This window comes from Mastomys coucha, unplaced genomic scaffold (genome assembly GCF_008632895.1).
Source record: "Mastomys coucha isolate ucsf_1 unplaced genomic scaffold, UCSF_Mcou_1 pScaffold7, whole genome shotgun sequence".
Lineage (NCBI taxonomy): Eukaryota > Metazoa > Chordata > Mammalia > Rodentia > Muridae > Mastomys > Mastomys coucha.
The window spans coordinates 23,284,614-23,301,522 of record NW_022196913.1 but is presented as its reverse complement, the minus strand read 5'-3'; the positions used below and the strand labels follow the sequence as shown (position 1 = coordinate 23,301,522).

The 16,909-nt window shown below is 38.2% G+C and overlaps 1 protein-coding gene across 1 annotated transcript in view; it reads right to left on the bottom strand.

Annotated features, from left to right (window-relative positions):
* Positions 1–16,909, bottom strand: part of Amph (amphiphysin) — a 211,533-nt gene that overhangs the window by 92,594 nt on the left and 102,030 nt on the right. The window lies entirely within an intron of this gene.

The window sequence follows — 16,909 nt, the reverse complement described above, 5'->3', positions numbered from 1 at the left end:
ATTTCAACACATAGGTTTCAATCAGAGTAGTTTCATTCAGGATGGGAGAAGGAAATCCTCAGGTTTTAAGTAAGTGGCTGCCCTCCTAGTGTATTGACATGGCATAAAATAAAGGTTTTAGGGTTCTCCTGACTGATGAGCCATTTAGAACCACAGTGGAGAAAAACTGCAAAGAGCTTGGAAATGGTAGGTAAAATTCTAAAGCAAGAGAATACAGTACCAAAGTATTCCACAGAGAAGCTAAAGAGAGGGGATTCTCATGACAGACATCTGACGTAAGGTGGAGAATGAAGAGCTTCCAGAGATGCCACAGCTCTCAGGACTACTAAGGGAAAGTCTTGGAAAAAGGACTTTTTCCACTAAAATCTAAATCTAAATATAGTAGATCATCCCCTGCCTTATTACCACCTGCACTTTCTACAGAGGTCATAACTCACAGGCAACCCTGGTCCAAAAGCACTTAATGGAAAATTCCATAAACAATCCTAAATTTTAACTTGTCCACTATGTCGAGTCAAGCCTGGATCTCTCCCTCACAGGAACATAAACCCTATGTTTGATGAAGGCATCCATGTTGTATATGCTTCAGACCTTTAATCACTATCTTTGTGTTTAAAAAAAAAGTTATCTTCTCATCTATAAACATGCAGATTACAGGTGTGCATTATGGGGAAAACAATATATGCTGGTTTGACTTAATTTGTGGCTTCAGAAAAATTGGTCTGTATTCTCCTCAGAAAAGAAAGTATTGCATATGAAAGATGCAAAAAATACATATTTGGAAGATTATATTCTTGCGAATCTCTCATAATTGTTTTAACAGGAATAGGGCCTCTAGTTTGAAACATCAGACTTGGCTATAGGACTTGTCTTGAACCGTAGAATGTGAGTAGTGTGCCATGAAGCACTAAGATAGGAGCCATCACAGCCCTCACATGTCTTTGCTTCGCTTTGAAATCCACAGTGTAGCACATTGGGTGGGAGTGATTTGCTTGCTTGCCCTAGGTCCTAGAGAGAGAAGAATATGCAATACAGCTTAATTTTTGCATTTCCAAAAGTTAGAACCATTTCGGTAGAAAGCCACGGCAACAGTGTGACCTCAGCGGAATTTAGGCCAAAATGCTCAACTAAATGAGTCACAGAGTACACTGAGATGGCTGACCAGTAGAGAAGGCAGAGACACAATAACAAAAAATCCAGGGGAGCTGCTAAGCAGAAAAGCATTGTTAGAATTTGAAGAAATCCAGCAAAGAAAACAAACTAGAAATGTTAAGGACAAAGCAGATGGTTAGAAGATAATGGACGCTTCAACAACTGAAGGAGATAAGATTGTCCTTACAGAGAAGCCAAGTTTCCCATTCCTAATCCCAGAGACTAGGAGATTTACAGAATCAAATCTGAATTCAAACAGTCTATTCTCCTGGAAAGATTTAGACCTCAAACAACCTGAAGCCAAAGGTCTAAAAGGTGCAGTTTAGGAAGATCTGGATTCCTCAATGTCACACATCTCAAACCAGCAAAGGGGAGAATCTGGGCCGTTGTCTGGTTTCTCCAGAGCATGTACAAAAGAAAAACATGCTTCAGCCTTTAGGCCAGACCCTCAGAGATAGATACCTTTGGCTCCTAGAGCCTGCCTGGGTCACAAAGATAAAGGAAGCCTCACTTTACACCAAGAAAGATGTTTTGTCTTCAGCATCTCATGCAAAGAGTATGCAGAGCCGGCTGTGAAAATGGGTGGCCATGAGTTACCAAGATGGCTCAGCTCATTGGAAAATAGCATATACCAAGAGAGAACATTTACCTCCCAAAGATTTAAAGAACAGTGTGCCAGATAAAGTCCACAATTAAGCCACTGTCTTTCATTTGAAAACAAGAAAAAAATTAAATTATTCATGCTCAACTCCATATACTGAATTCTTCTTGCCAACAAGAAAACAATATTTTTAATGGAATGAGATTCTAAGATGAGATTATTTTTTAATGTAGCAGTGAGGAAAAGTTCAGGCTGTACAATACTAGCTTAAATAAATGAGTTCAATTTAAGAAGAAAATGGAGCTAATTTAAATGACTTTCTTCTTTCCCAGTTATTAAAATGTTTAATTTCCCCCACAAGGACATGTAAATCTTTCAGTAACAACCCCATTGAGCTCCATATAAAATTCTACCTAATTCCAAAATGTAAAAGGCTTTGCAGGAAAATTCTTCACCTCCAGCATGTGATGGGGCAGCTTCCTTTGCATGTTGAAATTTCCCTCCATCACTGTGGGTGAACCATAGATGGTTGTAATAAATTCTTAATATATGTATGCATTCTCACTTCACATTCATCTGTAACATATCCCAGATCTCTGTCACTGATTATGTGTGTGGTCTAGCAGAACTGATGTTTCTAAGGCTTGGTTTTTGGTGGCTTATAATAGAAAAGCACAGAGAGGCATAGCCCCTTTCCTGGGGTCCTTTCCTGTTCTATAATGGTCTGGCCAATGCCTTTCCTTCCCCACTCTCCTTCTCTGCACTCCCCTTGTCCACATATGTTTTCCCTGTAACACAGCAACACCTACCCTCTGGACAATACATACCCTTGATTTGTTTCTAAAGCACTGTGGTTTTCTGGTGTATGTTTTCCTCATTCATTTCTAATGATTTCTCCACTTTGTCCAATATTACTGCTATATCTCCACAGACCCCAGACCTCAATTTACATTGAAAAAGTCGTATCCTACTACTCAGATTTCACTGACTCTGAAGCAAGCCTGAGTTACTCTTAGAATTGTTACTGAACTCCATCATGAATTTTGCATTCTATGTGTGAAGCAAACATATTTACATCCTCACACCAATGCTACTATATGGCTTTACCTTTCCTAACTAACAAATGGTATTAAGTTATTATTTCACCTTTTGATCACAGTCTCTTCAGGGATCATGGAAACAGGAGAACAAAGAAATATATTATAATTAACTCATATGAATTTCTTAGCAAAAAATATGTCTTTAGATAAGACCCAAGAAGGATTTGCTACATGCAAAGTCCCTTATCTTGCCAAACACTATAGTATTGCAGCACAGTTCCAATGTTGATCAGTTCTTTTCTTCTTTCAATTAAATCATTTATCAATTTGTCAGTAGCTGCCTGGTATTTATTTCTCAAGCCCAGCTGGTCCCCCAGATTGCACTTTCCCACACACACAGCCTAAGGGAGATAGAGTCCTTTATCTTCCACATTAAAACTCTCTCACTCACTCTCCTCATGGAGTCTCACACTCTTCCAGCACAGGGAAGAAAGAGGCACTCCCTCAAGTTGCCTTCTCCTTAGATCTCCTGGAGACCATGAAGATTTCATGGTAGACGTTGCAAAAATTAGCAGGCACATAAAAGTACGTATGGTTTAAAAGATCTCTGCCTTGGTGAGACTTGTGGCATCGTGGTTCTTTCTCCTGTGTGCAGATTTTATCAACAACCCCCCCTTAAGATCAGTTTGAAGTTAAAAATCAATTTAAGAGAGAAACACTGCATGTTAGCAATAGATATTTCAATGATCTTTATTAATACAAAGAAGTCATATTTCATGCTTAGTTTAATGTGTTTTCAAGTTGCTGTTCAACATGTTAGTCCAGAGTAACAAAAGCTCATTAATAACCTGCATTAGTAATCTGTCAGGGAGTGCCGAATTGTGTTCAGTGTGTGTTACCCAGACAACCTAGTCTTCAAAACAGTTTCATCTTAAGAGTCTTCAGAACTTTGGACAGCCGCCAGTGTCCAGGAAGAACTGTCTATGAACTCATCATCTAGGAAGTACCTAGCAAGTAGTGGTAAAGCTACTGAAACATTAAAAAACATTGCCTGTGAAGTGTCAAATAAGGATGAATAAATGACACTGAAAGAAAATGCCATGATATGTGCTGTCAGTGGCAGGTGGGTTTTCTATGAAGTCAGAGGATGAGAGGACTTGCATGCACTTTGACAGACTTCTAGGTCTTTGGCTTCAGAACCAGGTCTCCACTAAGGTATAATAAATAGCATTTGAAAATTAACATGGAAAAATTAAAAATATCTGAGAATTTAATCATAGTAAATACCCCAGGAGTCAACAAAGGACAATTCAATAAGCTTGTTTTTATCTCAGTTAGATCTTTCCAGAAAAAAAGTAAGCCATATTTTAGGTATTGATTTAATAAGATTATGAACAACATGCACAGAATTAATGATACTGTAGGGCACTAGCGAGTACTAGATGATTTTGAGAACTATTTTTACATACTACATTGTGCATTGGGCATAACATCCATGAGCAGGGAATGTGACTCATTTATCCCTCATTAACATTAGAAAACTGGACATACAGAGAAAGGGGAATGGAGGAAGGAGAACAAGAAGAAGAGGAGGAAGAGGGAGAGGGAAGGAGGAAGAAGAGGAGGAGGAGCAAGAGGAGGAAGAAAAGATAGACACAACAGATGTTATTAGTGAGGATATTCAAGTCAGGAAATTACCTTCAAGTATCAGGGACTTGATAACTGTTTAAAATACAGTACCATAAAATTAACATCTTAAATGTGTTAATGTAATAACCGAATTCTCTATTCAGGTGATTTTTGCTACAAAAGTAGAAACATTTTTTTCTAAATAGACCCTCCAGAAGGACAAGGCCATGCTCAGCTTGGGGACCACGATTGTGAGGGTCCAAGCCAAGAAGTCGAGCACCCCTCAGGTACTGCTTGAGCAGGAGATGAACTAAGATCTTAAGGCAAAGCTATGTGAGCTCAACCTCACCTTGGCTGAGGAAACAAGTCGTTGATGGTTGGAAGTTCTCAAAATTTTTGTACAAGTTTCTCAATCAAAATCATTCCAAAAAGTCCGAATCCAGGCATTGTGAATTGGAAAAAAGTACAGTGGGAAACATGTAGTCTTCAGTGCCCAGAAGATTCTGCCCAAGCCAACTCAAAAATGGACACAAACAAACAAAGCAACACAAGAACCTCGCTGTGGTGCTGTTGAAACTAGTTGTGATAGGTACAAGTTCATATACATACTGCACATACAGAAAATTAGGTGTCATTATGTCACCTCTCTAATTAGGAATCTGTAAACTCACATTTAGAAAAGGGCCTTTGTTTGAGAACCACAGTAATAACAGATATGCAAAACCTGAACCTTGGAAAACAAAACTTCACAATGTGATTTCAGAAGATTAAACTCCACTGTCTCATGCAGGATGAGAGTACATGAATTCCCATCATTAACCTTATTATTTTTTGTCCTTTTCTGACATTTCTCTCCTAAAAATGGTCAAAGTCATACATCAAAATTAGAACTGGGTGGGATTTATAAGAGTTCAGGAGAGTTAACTCAATAACAAAAGCAATGTCAATAAAAAGTGCTTATCATTATTTAGACATAAATGAAATGAAATTACATTATTGAGGAATTGAGACTTCATGAGGCCATAATCAGTAGCTTAACTAATAGAAAGTTAATGAGTAATAATATCTGAATCCACATGTGATGAAATACGTTAGGTTGCTGAATATTGCAAGAACCTTCAGGAAGCTAGAAATGGAATCTTCCCTAAGTTCAGTTTGGGTGCTGCTAAAGACTATGACAACATTGCAAAGGTAATAGCAATGATACAACTCTGACATATTTCTTGCAGCTCACATGGAGCACTATATAGCAACAGAAGCCATCATTAAAAACCATAGGCTGGAGAGAGATAGCTCAGTGGTTAAGACTCATCCAGAGGACACAGGTTTGATTCATGTTACCTAAATGGTAGCTCACAATTCTCTGTAACCACAGTCCAGATCTGACCTCCTCTTCTGGACTCTGCAGACACCAGGTGCACAAGAGATACACAAGCACACATGGGGGACTCATGGCTCCGGCAGCATGCGTATAGCAAAGAATGGCCAAGTTGGTCATCAATGGGAGGAGAGGATCTTGGCCCAGTGAAGGTTCTATGCCCCAATGTAGGGGAATGCCAGGACCAATAAGCAGGAGGGGGTGGGATGGTGAGCAGGGAGAGGGGGTAGAGAACAGGGGATTGTTTTAGTTTTTGTTTTTGTTTTTGTTTATTTTATTTTATTTTATTTTCTTATTTTATTTTTTTCTTTTTTTCTTTTTTTTTTTTGGAGGGGAACCTGGGAAAAGACATATTGTAAATAAGAAAACATCTAATAAAAAAACACTCATGTACATAAAACATTAACAACAACATTAACAATAACAACAACCATGTTCTACATTTGGATGTGGCTATTGTGAGAGGGAGAATCAGTTTCCCTCAGAGACAAGCTCCCACATAGGTTGTCCAATCCAAAGTGGTCATCCCTGTTCACATATACATGAGTAAAGTTAAAATGACTCAGTATCAGGTATGTATGCATATCTGCTTATGTGGGTGACAATAATAATTAGAGAAGAGGTCCGTATTTGGTAAATACTAAATATTAATGCAGAGTATATAAGGCAGACAAGAAGCCAGAGTGAGTGGTATTGGAAATCATAGTTCTGGATCTATGGGGATGCAAGGATGATCATGAAACAAAAAGAGACAGCAAAGAAAATATCTTAGTTTTGTAACTATCTATTACTTGTGGCCTAATTTCTAGTTTCACCAGTCATGAACTTAAGGAATACATAAGATCAGAGGTAAAATTAAATACTTTTCTTAACTTTTGGCGAAACATAGAAAATTAATTAAGAATCATTTATATGATTTCTCCATAAATTTCTATTAGACCAATTAACTTGAGTCTATAGCCAATAAAAAACTTCCATAAAAGCTAACCAATGAAGTCATTACATCTGTCACTGAAATAAGCTGCATATAACCAGCTGTCCTTAGGCCATTGAGTTTATAAGTTATGACCCTTGGTTTAGTATGCACACACATGTTTGGGGGAAAGAGAGTGTGAGACTTGACTTATAAGATGTACTAGGGCATCATTTACATATCTTTTCATCACTTATTAAATACATAGAGTACAATATTGAATAGATCAGGAAAGGAGTGGGTGAAATTAAAGGAAACTCAGTGGGATCCCCACCCCAGCAGAAGCTCACCTCACTTACTGTTCAGTGACCTTTACTGTGTACATGAATGGCAGGTCTACCTATCACATTCTTTCATGACTAAATTGAACAGACTTGAAAGCTCTATAAAAACAACTGCTGTGTCAAGGTAAGGAAATGCATTAATGAGGGGGAGGAAAGTGCCTTGACTGTCATTACTCCAGTCACAACAGAATATCTAAAATGTTCTTGGAGCTGCTGCTTACAAAGTCTGAATTGTAAGCTATTTTCCCAGGGTTTCAATTAAAAATACCATAGCACAGAGTCCTAACCAACAGAAATACAGTTCCTTACAGGTCTCTAGATGAGAATGCAGGGATCCTGAACTATTACATGTTTGGTCTCTCATTTGCTTAGAAAAAAATCATTCTTAGGGCATCCTCACCATGTGTATGTTCTCATGCAGTCTCTGCCTCTTGTCTTAATACCACTAGCAATATTGGTTTAGAACTTACCCACATGACCTCATTTAACCTAATCAACAACTGTAAAGCTATCATCCCAAAATACAGGCACATCCCTAGGTCCTGAAGGTTAACATCAACATGTGTACTTGGGGAAAAAAATATCAATTCATGACTCAAAAAGATCCTCAACAGAAGCCATTAATATGAAAATATAATTACAAAGTCTGATGTTACTGAATTGTTACTTTATCACCAGAACTGTCCCATATATCAAATCTCTGCTATTTCCCAACAACTCCAAAAGACAGCTGTAGAGTTTTAGAATTTTAGAAATAGAGGTTCCCCCTTTTAGAAATGAGAAACTGGACACAGAAGCAGAAAACTTGCCCCCAACTATTCAATTAGATAGAAATTTATTGTTTGACTTTAGGTATTCCTATGTGGCATGAGTGCTGAACTCTGGTTCTCTACCAGTTCTGTGCTATGGGATATGAAGACATGGGTGACAACAATGAAGCATGAAACCATCCAGGAAGAGTCAACTGTTGATCGATGAGGAAAACATAACCAAAGGCATCATTTGCTGTGTTCCTGTGCAATCATCAATTATAGCTCAAGACGCCAACATTGAGTACTTGGGTTTTATTTTCAAAAGCTCATGACTTTACTTGACATAATTTGTATAGCACCATGACAAAGTGCTTTGATCCCATTTTCTGGATTTAAAACATGAGCTCTGGTTTATAGGCATCATATGATGGCTATGGGTGGGACTTTTGGTTGCTTCTTTCTTTTGGAAGTTTATATATTGTTTTTTGGAACCGTGGCTGCTAGTTTTCATGTGGGAGGCATGAAGGTAAACAATGACTCTTCCCAACAAGTCTATTCTTGTACCCACAGATAAGCATACTCCTCATTCCTCACTCCTCAATAAGGACAACACATGAAGGCAAAGTAAAGTAAAGTAAAGCAGAACCAATCAAAATGCAGAGTTGTGGAGACCAGCCCCAATAGATATTCTTACAAAATAATCCCATACCTAAGGCTCAGGGTACATTGGCAAAGGGGAGGGGGAGGAGAGATTATAAGTGCCAAGTTTTCTGTGAGATTGTGCCTTCTAGTAATGTCAGAAGCTACATCCATGAAGTCTAACCAACATGATGGCCCAAATGTGAGCTTAGCAAAGATAAAACCAATGGAAAGGCCAAAATCGATGGGGAAAAGCCCATGAGACCACAACTTGACACAACGAACTATAGCAACCAAGGAATACTGAGAGCGGGAGAAGGATTCTTCACCAGGATAAAAAACTCTAATTGGTTATCCAATACCAAATGGGAAGGCCTGAAAACAAACATACAAGTAACATCATACAGACTGTGCAGGCTACTTAAGATATGCAATCATATATACATATATATATGCATATACATATACATATGCATGCAATAACAAGGCCATAAACTTGAAAAAGAGCAAGAAGGGGTATATGGGAGGACTTAAAGTGAAGAAAAGAAAGAAAGAATTATAATTATATTATAGTCTCAAGCTTTATTAAAAGTAAACATAAATATATAAAATGTGACCTCTGTCCTTCTAGCCATGCAATATTGAGCAAGTCACTTAGCATCTCTAATTTTATTCTCCAAACTGAAGGTGACCACAGGACTTACTTCCCTGAACAACAACAAAGCCTGAGCAGTGAGGTCAATGAAAGTCTCAGTAGAATGTGCAAGGGATGTGCATGCACATGGTAAATGCTATATGTCACTATCACTACCCTGTTCCATGCTTTTCAAATGTTCAACTATGCCAAGAGACAATGTCTGAATGAGCAAAAGAACTGAGATGGTTCTGTGGGTTAAAAGTGCTAATCTGGCAAGCCTGCAAACACAAGTTTGACCCCTGGAATCTACATAGATCCCATGCCACACATCCATAATCCCAGGACTGTTATGGGCTAGGAGGGAGAGACAAGAGAATCACTTAGAAGCTTGCAGGACAAATACCCAGGAGTTCAAAGCTTAGGCACAGACCCAGTCTAAGCAAGGTGAAGGAATGAACTACCATACATACATTGTCACTATGGACATTCCCTCCATGATTAACAAGGAAAGGCACTAAATGTGGCTCCACACCTTGATGCAGAAAAATACCTTCACAAGGAACACAGCAAACTTCACAAACAACTTCTTTGGGAATTTATAATGTGTCCTTGTTGTGCATTTGTACTTCTGAGTATCAAATACATAGTCAAGCTATTCAGAAAGTTTTTTATGATTTTAAATATTGCAGTAATAAAGAGTCCAGGGGCACATAGGAATGATTTACACAGGTGTACAGGAAAAATTTAACAACAGATATGGGAGACATAAAACTGATCTGAAAATTTACTGACTGTGGAAACTAAAATGCATGAATATTAACAGCAGAAGAATAATTAAGCTAATCCCAAAATGAACATTTTGTAACATATCTTTATTTTTCTCATATATACAGCAAAATGACAATCATGGGTCACTATGTTAATCAAATATCTACTGTACTCACAGTTTATAATTTGAAAAACTCTTCTTGAAGAATGTTTAAAAAACAAACACATTCATATTTTGTTTGTGGTAATCCAATATGTTTTGCAAATTTAAAATTCATAAGTTTCCTAAGGAGACACACACAATTTGGGTATGGGTTCAAATTCAAATACATATACAATTAAGGTGCAACTATATCTACTGTTACTATGAAAAATCAAGGTTGTTTTGATTTGCATTTCCCAGATGACTAAAGATGTTGAACATTTCTTTATGTGCTTTTCAGCCATTCAGTATTCCTCAGTTGAGAAAACTTTGTTTAGATCTCTATCCCATTTTTAAATAGGGTTATTTGGTTTTCTGGAGTTTAACTTCTTGAGTTCTTTGTATATATTGGATGTTAGCCCTCTATTGGATGTGGGATTGGTAAGATCTTTTCCCAATCTGTTAGTTGCCGTTTTGTATTATTGACAGTGTCCTTTGCCTTATAGAAGCTTCGCAAATTTATGAGGTCCATTTGTCAATTCTTGACAAATTACCCATGGAAGGAGTTGCAGAGACAAAGTGTGGAGCAGAGACTGAAGGAAGGACAATCCAGAGACTGTCCCACCTGGGGATCCTTCCCATATACAATCACTAAACCTAGACACTGTTATGGATGTCAGCAAGTGCTGGCTGACAGGAGCCTGATATAGCTGTCTCCTGAGAGGTTCTGCCAGTGTCTGACTAATACAGAAGTGGAGGCTCACAGCCATGCATTGGACTGAGCACAGGGTCCCCAATGAAGGAGCTAGAGAAAGGACCCAAGGAGCTGAAGGGGTTTGCAGCCCCATAGGCGGAACAACAATATGATCTAACCAGTATCCCCAGAGCTCCCAGGGACTAAACCACCAACCAAAGAGTACACATGGAGGGACTCATGACTCCAGCTGCATATATAACAGAGGATGGCCTAGTTGGTCATCAATGGGATGAGAGCCCTTGGCCCTTTTCAACACATCTTTTTCATCTCCTTCAAACCATGTTGGTTCTACCAACTCATGGCGGTAAGGCCATCCATCCCTGCAGAGAAAATCTTTGCTCAGAGCTTAGCGAGCAACTTTCTTTGCTATGACTATTATATAATGAATACATCTCAAATAAACAAACACCATCACAGCAAGTTACAGTGAGTTTCATGACACTTAGTATATTATTTGTCCTTTTCAGTAATGTGTCTTATATTCTCACTGAGCTTGGAGAATTCAGTTGGAAACGGTATCATGAGAAGGCACAGAAAAAAATCTATTTTTCTAAGAATATTTATTGAGATTAGAGTATACTCCTACACTAAACTGGAGAAATAATAATAGAAAAATGCATCATGATGATAGAAATAAGTAACACTGTCTAAAGAATCTATTTTTTCTGTTTTTTTTTTATTTAAATATGTCAAAAGAAAGGTTTCTGTTAACTACAGCAAAGCTTAGCCAAAGCAAGAATGATGTGAGAATTTTGTATCAGGCTTTTCAAGTGCTCAATGCCCTGTGCTCTGAAAGCTCATTGCTTCTTATGTCTTCTTAGGTATGAATGCCTCTGAGAGGTGTTTACCTATAGGTAAGTTATTCTCTACCTTCTATATGAGAACTGTTCAGCTCTTCCTCAGGACAATTACCACACTTGTATATGCCATCCTACCTTCTCCTTCCACTTATGATCACACCTTATGACCACATTTATCATCTATATTCATCAGTTAAACATTTTTTTTTCTTTTCTTTCTCAGCTGTAGTCTTACCATGCAGACTGTAACTCTGCTAAGAAGCAGAGCTTGAGAACTGGTCTCCTCAAGGCTCCCAGCATCGTACACACTACCCAGTTTGTCCCTCTCTGACCTGTGTTTCCATATTGTTGACTTTTTTGAGAAGGCAATATATCTACCTCTTTATTACATTTTGATTTGTTATGAGGTGTAAGATTTTCAATAGCAGTAACTTTACCTGTCTGTTACTTAAAATTTCCTAATGGCCTAGTTTAGCTCCTGGCAAAATATATAGTCAAGAAATATAAAATGGATGCTTAAGCACTTGCCCAATACTGTTCTAACTATGCCTCCACACGATGACACCTATCAAATGACCTACAAAAAACCTTGGAAACTGATATGAGAGTAGATTGACCTAAATGTTGTAACCTTTTGTGGACTAAGTTGATGCTCAATACAATAGAGCTCCTGTTGAAACCAAAATGAAGGATCCTACAGGAACCTACCAGAGATGTAGACAGATGCTGAGCCCTTACAGGATAACACATTAGAACTGAGTCTTCACCTTAATAGACATCTAGTCTAATTTAAGCAGAAAAACTCACAATTCCCTCAGAAATATCAATTTAGCAACCATGCTTTGTAATAAAGAAATTAATTTGAGAAATTAATGATCTTCTACAGAAATGTGAAGCATATTTTTATTAATAATGTTATTTACTCTGAGAGTGAATATATATAAAATGAAATCTGATCATTTCTACCTGGCATTTATTTCCTCTTTCTAACTTGCCCCATGACCTTCCTCAGAACTTCATATCTTCCTTTCCACTTAATTTTTTGATAATCAACTAAGTCCAAAAGAAAATGCTGGCAATATGTTCATGTGGCTTTGGTATATGTTAGGGGAGAGTATACCCATAGTACAGGAAACCTACCAGTTGCCACATGTAGAAGAAAAAGAAAAAAAGAAAAAAGAAAAGAAAAGAACTCAACAACAACAAAGAAGGATTTTCAATTGCCCAGCTAATTAACAACTGCCAATAGATTCTCTGTAAGGAGCAGGGCTTGAGAACACTTCTTCCATCTATGCCAGAATTTAAGCTGCCTTAATCATGTGAAGGCCACCACAGCTTGTGTGAACTCATGAATGCAACAGCCACATCATGACCCAAAAACATCTCACAGGAACTCACTACTCCTGCCCCCCACTCCACATCTATTGTGCCAATAAAGAAGGCAGAGGCCAATTGCTGGGCAAAAGGAAAAAGGTGGGATTTCTGGGTCCCAAGAGGAAGGGAAGGGATACAGGAAAGGAGTTCTTTCGGACAGGCTTTGGCACAAGAATAGTGAACAGTCATGTAAGGCCTTGGGGCAACTAGTGCCTGCAGACTCCTTCATGGGCAGAGACCGAGGATATTGGTGGGATCTAGCTGATAAGATTAAACAAGGAGATAAGCAGTGCCCAGAAAGTATGCCATCTGGCTAGTTTTAAAATAAAACTGTCTAATGTTTTCCATTCACAGAGCAGAGGTGGGTAGAGAAAGAACACAGCTGGGGCAATAGCTGGCGGTTTGGCAAAGCTAGCCGAGAGGGGCAGGTGGAGTGCAAACAGTAGCTCCTGGATTTCCTGGGTTGGAGGATGGTGGCAATTAAGTTGGCACAAAGGTCACAGTGCAGACTGAGAAACAGGGCAAGGGGATGATGTGTTTATAAAATTACACACAACATCCCCATCCTACTTACCTTCCATCTCCTCTTACACATGTCCCTTGAGTGGTGGTGTTGGGGTGAGTAATAGAGATAGTTAATTTAGGGATGAACATTCAGTCTCTTATTCTCATCATTTGGAAAAGTTATGTACCTCTGCATTGACTACTTCTTACCCAGTGATTTTTTTTTAAATGCTAGAAAGTAATGCTTTAAAGTCTAGAAACTAGAACTCAGTGACAAGAGAAAAATGTTACATAGATAAAATGACTTAATTAAATATATAATGATTTATAAGGCTCTTTGAAGAGGGAATACGGTATGTGCCAGCAGTTCTTTTGGGGACCCATAGTTGTAAGGTAGCTTTGGATCCCATGTGTCCGCTCAGGCCAAACCATGTAAACATCCTCCTATGGGTATTTTGCTGACAAAAACTAGAATGAAGGAAGAAAACAGTAACAGCAAAGAGAGGAACTGATGTTGAATGTGCAAAACAAGAAACACAGGCTCCAAGGAGGCAAGTCAAAACTGGGATGCACTTGTTAAGTATGTGGAATGTAATGGCAGCAACAGAGAGTTTCTTTAAGTGACTGACACTGGAAATCTTTCTTTAGAAGTATGACAATTCAACAGACATTAATACACAAATAAATAGCTGTCATGTAAAAGATTGGAAAAATAATAGTGAAATGAACAGAGGAACACACTCTGAACAGATTGGGAAACATCAGGTCAAAGGTAGCTTAAGAATAGACCTTTTAAAAAGTGGGACTTCCATTGGACATGGAGAACAGTAGGAGAGTAGGCAGTCACAAGGAGTCAGGTACACTGGAGGAAGTAGAAAGAACTTGGAGAGAAGTGGTGTAGTCCCCAAGGGACCATCCAGACACACTGACCACAACTTGCTTACTGCCCCAGAGTCCTTTTTTCACTTGATTAGAGCAGAGTGTCTGAAGTCAAATGTCTCTCAATCATGATCCGTAAAGAGAAAAGGCATTACTTGGCTGGTGGCTGCTGAGTTCTGCCAAATCCTAGAAGGGTAACTGTGATTTAGTCTCTGGGTTTGGACAAAGAAAGTTTTAGTGTTTTGAATGTAGAAGGAAGCCCAAACTAATTCCAATGACAAGTAATTTGTGTCCAACAGAATGGGAGACCAAATAAAGACAGGACCAAACAAGCAAGATTTGTTCCAAGTCACATAGGTACATATTTAGGAGGAAGTCAAGGGACCAGCATAAGAAGAGAGTTAGAATATATGCAAGTAGTGACATATATTTTCAAACACAGAGACATTTCTGGTAGAGAGGGTTCTAGAAAAGTGCAAAATAAATAGAACACATTCCTCCATATGCCTTCCTTTACTAGCCTTTCTTATAAGAAAAGCCATGACTCCCATGGTTCATTATTGTTTCCCCAAACCACTGACGGTTTTTTCTGTGTGGGAGATGTCCTTCGGCCACAACTTTCTGAAGAAACTTTTCTTATTCATTCTTTGCTGAGATTTCACCAGAAGTCAGTAATACAGCTTTCCCCACTGTGTAGTGGGCACAGAGATAACCTGGATCCAGTGTAAACCTGAGAGTTGCTGGAGGTTGTCAACCAACAAGGTACAACCTGAACATCAGCCACTTTGTTATATCCTTGTGGCATTCTGCTAAGTAAAGATCACAGATTTGGTAGCAGGCTGCTTCACATATGTTGACAGCTGTGATTTGACAGAGCCCTGCTTTGCAATATTTACATAACTTAGATATTTTATTTTCTACATCCCATGGCTGTAAGCAAATTATTTCTTTTTCTCAACATGATCTGGAGTAATCCTTACTGCAATAATGTACTCCAAGCAGAGAACAGAACAAAGCATGTTCTATAAATAGCAAACCTGTAATTTGTACAAGAGCTTGACTTGCTTGAGTGAGCCCTCATCCCAGCACTTGTGTTGCTACTCTGATTTCTCTTACTGATCATGATGGAACAGGGTAATTACAGTCAACTCCAGCATGAAGAATTTGCTGCTTCACTTCTCTGAGGAATTTCCTTTAAAAAAATGAGTGTGGCTGGTTATAAATTAGCTTGGTGGGATCTTTAGGGTCACTCTATTGTAGACATAAAAGACATCTCAAGCAGAAATCTCAGTCCTAAAAACTAAGAACAATATTTCACCATGTAAGGCAACAGTTCTCAACCTGTGGGTTTTTGTCGACTTCTGCAAACATCTATCTCCAAAAATATTTTCATCATGGGCATCTTGATTGACATATAAATCTGACTGATTAATTTTAAGTTTCTAGAGTTTTGTTTCTACTGGGTTGCTGGGTGTTGTGGTGGCTGACCATGGGGTGGGCAGTCATTGTGTGGGGCTGACGAGGCAACAACCCACCAAGGGAACTTAGCGAGTCTGGTATAGGCATTTCAGAAGTTACAAACCAAGATAGACTGCCAAGTTGAGAACACCTCACTGGAGTATGCCCAGCGTAGTGTGGGAACTTGCCATTCTTTTTAAATATTTCCCACAACAGGTGATGAACCAACGTGTTGGACAAGAATCCACTAAAAAGTTAAGATTATTAGCCCAAGAGAGGGTTTGTTTTGTTTTTTGTTTTTGTTTTTGTTTTTGTTTTGAGTAGCTAGATATCACTGAGTCAAGTCACATGAACTCAAGCGTGAACTTTAAAGCAAAAAAACTACTAACAGGCTCTGAGGTCCCTTACTGTGCAAGTACCAGGCTATTCTAAGTCATGAAACTATAAGATGGAATGAGATTATTTACTTTTAAAAAAGAGTTATATACAGATTTTGTCCAAATCATGTAGAAAATTTTGCCCATGGTTCAGAACTAAGATAAAATTATTAGTCACTGACTCCAAGTAGAGAGGACTATAATAATAATTGCCTGCTATGTACAGATATTAATTAATAATGTCTATGGCTCCAGATAGAGAGATAAATAGATATTATAACAGATATTAATATAATAAATGTCTTTGACTCCAGACAGAGAGCCAAACAATAAGATGATATAAAGATTGTTTGCTTAATATGCCTCACAAGATACTCAAAGTCTGTCTAACATGGGCTCCATGAGAATCTTAGGTTTTTATCCTGCTTGACAAAACAAAAAAGGCCTAGAAACAGATACATACAATATTTTAGTTTACTTCACTTTTTTTAGATTGTTTTAACTTTCAAAATGGGTGTGATTTTGACTTTTTGTGGTTGTATTATTCCTCTGAGAGAGAAGTCAGTATAAAGGGTTTTCTAGTTACTGGCTTAAAGATATACTAATTAAAGAAAAAGATATTGTCTTTATGTTTTTTAAAAAAAGGTAACTAGTATTGTTCCAAAATAATATAGATTTGATTTAATAGAAGGAGACTCCCGCCCTATATCTGATAGAGGGCTAATATCCAAGGTATACAAAGAACTCAAGAAGTTAGACTCCAGA